The 5,318-nt window shown below is 37.9% G+C and overlaps 1 pseudogene across 1 annotated transcript; it reads right to left on the bottom strand.

The window, feature by feature from the left end:
* Window positions 1–402: 402 nt before the first annotated feature.
* LOC149533222 (pentatricopeptide repeat-containing protein At3g16610 pseudogene) lies at window positions 403–4,228 on the bottom strand (annotated as a pseudogene). The gene has a single exon (XR_016356816.1). The product of XR_016356816.1 is annotated as a pentatricopeptide repeat-containing protein At3g16610 pseudogene (transcript).
* Window positions 4,229–5,318: the final 1,090 nt, after the last annotated feature.

Here is a 5,318-nt window from a genome sequence, read left to right as displayed (position 1 = left end):
TACCACTAATAGTTCCTATGTGCTCCGATAACACGACATTTGACAGATGGAAAACATGGGTTAACACGCCATCGCGGATACTCCTGCATCACTTTCAATGTTAGTTGCTTCAATATTATGGTTGCAACAATTCTTTGAAAATTTTGTAACGTGACCTTGATCCTTAACATCTCTAGCTGCTTAGATTTGAAATACAGCTCCTTCCCATGAAGGGTGTCAATTAACATTGTTAGATTTCCACAGTCCATATGTTAAAGAAGATTCTTTTCTGGATTCAATTATGTATATTTTTATAGCATCAACATTTTGGATCACACTCTGTGATCCATCATCAGGATGAAAGAATGAAAAAAAATTGTAACAGTTAATGATGTTTTATCTATTCTAAGAGAATTTCAAATGTGAATGATAAAAAAATGTTTTCTTTCTAATAACCAAGTGGACTAAAGGTTCATAGAATACTTCCATCAGCTGCAGATTATAGTTTCAGCATTCAAAGTTGTAGCTGGTTTTGGAGCTACAAAGACATACACAGCTCTTGCACTGAAAACAATTTCCTGCCACCTTTGTTGTTTCAGAAAAATGGACAGGGATTGCAAGAAAAATATTATGAAACCCTACCAGAGAAGAGTTGTTTTAAAAATGTGATGAACCAACACCAGTCTCCCTACAGCTGCTTCAAAATATTCAGAAAAAACGAAAAAGTAGATCTAAATACATTGAGGTTTTAGAGCTACTGCATTCTTGAGATTGAGACAAGATCTTGCATCCTTTTACCTACTTTTCTGAATTTCTTGGAGTTTCTTCCCATGTAAGGTACTGTAGTGGAGCTCATTGTCGGTTACTTGTCCTTGTATTGCTCAGGGATCCTGACATACAGGGGCAATTACTGAGATGGTGCAGTAAAACCTTACCGCTGTTGTTCAACATCAGTGATACATTTCTCTCGTGCAGATAATTTCTGACGGCATAAATTAGATGGGGAGCAACACTTATGTCAGAAAGAGAAGATTTCTCTCATTAAGAGAGTAGTCGTGAGAAGTGGGAGGCTGGTCAGGTGGCCTATTTTCATTGATACAGACGCAGTTTGCCCGAAAATTGTTTAACAGTTACTTGTTAGGCAGAAAAATGGCGTAATGTCTGGTTTTCAAGTGCGAGACAAAACTGCTGAGCTTCCGTATGAGAACTTTCTCGCAGGGGAAGCCTATCAGATAATTAATGACAAAAAAAATCTATACAAAATGACATGCATAGTTTTGAACAATCCTATCCCATTTCCTAACAATCAAGTATCTTCCCATTTACTTTAAGTATTCTTCACCTTTTATATTTTTCCCATTCTCCACCACCTCTTCACGCTTTCATTTCACGCAAATGTAGGTTTCATGCTTATCATAAAACAGGTATCTGACATATTCCGTCAATCCAACTTTGTCCAGGGATCTTTTTAATTCCTCTATCCTTCATCATTTTCCTTACCATTTGAACCTCACCCCATTTGTCCACTTCTGCATAGATGTTCGAGAGAAGAACATAAGTAGCAGCATTTTTAGGATCCAAATCAAAAAGCAGTGTTGCTGTAAAGACTCCTAAGCCTATATTCATATGTGATCTACAGGCACCAAGAAAACACATCCACACAACCACCACAGGTTTAAATGGCATCTTAATGATAAAGTTCAGGGCATCCTCAAGATAACCAGCACGGGCAAGAAGGTCAACCATGCACACATAATGATCAATAGTAGGTGTAATATCGTAAGGGTTACTCATATAATTGAAATGTGTGCAGCCCTCATCTACTAAACCTGCATGGCTGCATGCACATAGAACACAAGCAAAGCTTACAATGTCAGGACATGATCCAGAGTGCTTCATTAATTCAAATATTTTGATAGCATCCTTGCAAAATCCATTTTGTGCATATCCTGCAATCATTGCATTCCATGAGATGATATCTCTTTGAGGAATTCTGTCAAACACTTTACGTGCCTTGTCTATGCTTCCACATTTTGTGTACATGTCTACCAAAGCATTTCCAACTATAGTATCAGAAAAATCCCCTTCCATTATACTCCGATGGATGTCTATACCCTGTTCCAAAGCTCCCATTTTGGCACAGGCAGGGAGGATGCTGGCAAAAGTTGTGGAATTTGGCTTTACACCCGCCATTTGCATTTGCTTGAAAGTTTCTAAAGCCTTTTCAATAAATCCATTCCATGTATATCCTGCAACCATGGCATTCCATGACACGACATTTTTTTGAGGCATCCTGTCAAAGAGTTCACATGCCTTGTCTATGCTTCCACATTTTGCATACATGTCTACCAGGGCAGTTGCAACTACAACATCTAACAAAATTCCTCTATCCTTTATGCTTTGATGGATTTTTATGCCTTGTTCCAAAGATCCCATTTTGGCACAGGCAGGGAGGATGCTGGCGAAGGTTTTAGAATTTGGCTTTACACCTGCCATTTGCATTTGCTTGAAAGTTTCTAATGCTTTATCGACTAATCCATTTTGTGCATATCCTGTGATCATGGCGTTCCATGAGATGACATCTTTGTGAGACATCCCTTCAAACAGTTCACTTGCCTTGTCTATTCTTCCACATTTTGCATACATGTCTACAAGGGAAGTTGCAACTATAACATCCGACAAATATTCTCCTTCTTTTATGGTCTGATGAATGTGACTACCTTGTTCCAAAGCTCCCATTTTCGCACAGGCAGGTAGGATGCTGGCAAAGGTTGTGGAATTTGGCTTGACACCTGCCAATTGCATTTGCTTGAAACTTTCTAAAGCCTCATCAACTAATCCATTTTGTGCATATCCCACAATTATTGCATTCCATGAGATGACATCTTTGTGAGGTATGCTGTCAAACAGTTCACGTGCCTTTTCTAGGCTTCCACATTTAGCATACATGTCTAGCAGGGCTGTTGCAACTATAACATCCGATAAGAGTTCCCCTTTCTTTATGTCTTCATGAATCTCCATGCCCTGTTCCAAAGCTCCCATTTTGGCACAGGCGGGAAGGATGCTGGCAAACGTTGCTGAATTTGGTTTTACACCTGCCGATTGCATCTGCTTGAAGGTTTTTAAAGCCTTCTCAACAAATCCATTTTGTGCATATCCCGCAATCATGGCATTCCACGAGACCACATTTCTTTGGGGCATTCTGTCAAACAGTTCACATGCTATGTGTATAGATCCACATTTTGCATACATGTCTACCAGCATAGTTGCAACTACAGCATCTGATAAAATTCTGCTATCCTTTATGCTTTGATGGATATCCGTACCCTGTTTCAAAGCTCCCATTTTGGCACAGGCAGGGAGGATGCCGACCAAGGTGGTGGAATTTGGCTCAACACCCGCCAATTGCATTTGTTTGAAAGTTTCTAGAGCGTTATCAAAAAACCCATTTTGTCCATATCCTCCAATCATAGCATTCCATGAGATGACATCCCTTCGAGGCATCCTGTCAAACACTTCACGTGCCTTTTCTATGCTTCCACATTTTGCATACATGTCTACCAGGGCACTTGAAACTACAACATCTGACAAAAATCCTCTGTCCTCTATGTTCTCATGGATGTTTATACCCTGTTCCAAAGCCCCCATTTTGGCACAGGCAGGGAGTACGCTGGCAAATGTGAATTTATCGGGTTGGAGACCTGTTTGTTGCATATTGTTAAACAGGGTAACTGCCTCGTGAGGACACCCATGTCTTCTGTAGGCTGCAATAACAGTATTCCATGAGACGACATCTCGTTCTATCATACGGTCAAACACTTTTCGAGCATCAACCAAACTTCCGCACTTGACATACATGTGAATGAGCTTATTATGAAAAGGTGTGCGTGAGGCGAAGACAAATCGCCTGTGAGCGATGAAAGAATGGACATTTTTCCCTTGTGAAAGCGCGTTCTGCAGAATACAGATCTGCAGTAATTGAAGATACGTAGAGCAATCTTCAGGCGGAGTGTGTGTAGTACGCAGAATGTGCAGAGCCTTCAACATAATCATGTGATATTGAGAGGAGTTGCGGGTGGGAATGGCATTGTATAATTGCAACTGGAGTGTGGATAATATGCAATTTTATTCAGTCTACCACAATGGCATTTTCACTTACAGATCCTTTACACCATCTGAAGCTTTCGGGATATACATACGTTTACATGGACTGCTCTGTGCTTCCAAACGACGAGGAGAAGCAATAAAGAGATTTAACAATATTAGTATGCAATTAAGGATGTTTGAAAATAAATTTCTTTGTTACTGGTGTACATTTTATTAGTCCCTGCGTTTAACTATAGTTTTTGCCCTATTACTATTTTTTTCAAAAATATGAACATTATCAAATGTTAAATGTTTGTATTTTTCTTTTTTCTTTTTTTAGTTATTGTGGTTTAAACATTTTTATAAATCTATTGAAATTTTTTTATTGCTATGTGAAAGGAAAGTGGCTTAAATTTTATAATTTATTTCTAAATTTTGATTTATCTTTTTTTTATCTTCAAATTTTTAGACTAATTGTTATATGTGATATTTTGAGGGACAAATTGGCGTATTCAGATATCTTTTCTCTAAAAGATCAAAACATGGTTTAGTAAGAAAAAAGGTCTGATGGATTAAGCAAGAGTTAAGCAAGAGTCATGGTCACAAATAGGAATTTTTTCCACATACTACATCAACTTCTGTTGCATGCCCTAGGACAAAAAATGCCTCAAGAATTTGGATGCAAAGATGAAGATGAGAATGGAAGTGATGGAAAGTTGATTAAAAATGAAAGCCCTTGTTCTTAAGTCTAGTTTGAACAGTTCATCTTTCCACCTAGTTATCATAAAGGCCTTTTGAGTAAGAAATAAATTGAAGTTATCGAAAGAAATAATGCAAAGGTTGAGAGTTCTTTAGAAAATATTTGAGTTTGGAAAATGAGAAAGTAGATGATCTTGCTAACCAAATTGGCAGTCTAGGGAAGCATTTAAATAATGGAGAAGATATTTTCAAAGGCGTGAAGATTTTTGAGTTCTCATACAATATTATGATATGGAGCTCATTTGAAACCCTCCATCAGGGTATAGAAAATGTTAGAGGCACTAATTTTTTTTGACAAAGTTAGATACATGTCTCTGAACAAATAAGTTTTTTGTAGCCGTATAATCTAAGTGTTTTAACATAATGTAGAAAAATCCTTGTAGACTCCATGAAAGACATTGAGTAAACCTTTTTTAGTAACCCCAATAAAACCAAATACCTCCATAGTGCCAATCATTTTCTTGTGGATTTCAAAAATAACTTAAACACTAAAG

This window comes from Cupressus sempervirens, chromosome 10 (genome assembly GCF_028749045.1).
Source record: "Cupressus sempervirens isolate cs-2001-9-10 chromosome 10, ASM2874904v1, whole genome shotgun sequence".
NCBI classification, from domain to species: domain Eukaryota; kingdom Viridiplantae; phylum Streptophyta; class Pinopsida; order Cupressales; family Cupressaceae; genus Cupressus; species Cupressus sempervirens.
This window is presented reverse-complemented; position numbering and strand designations above follow the sequence as displayed.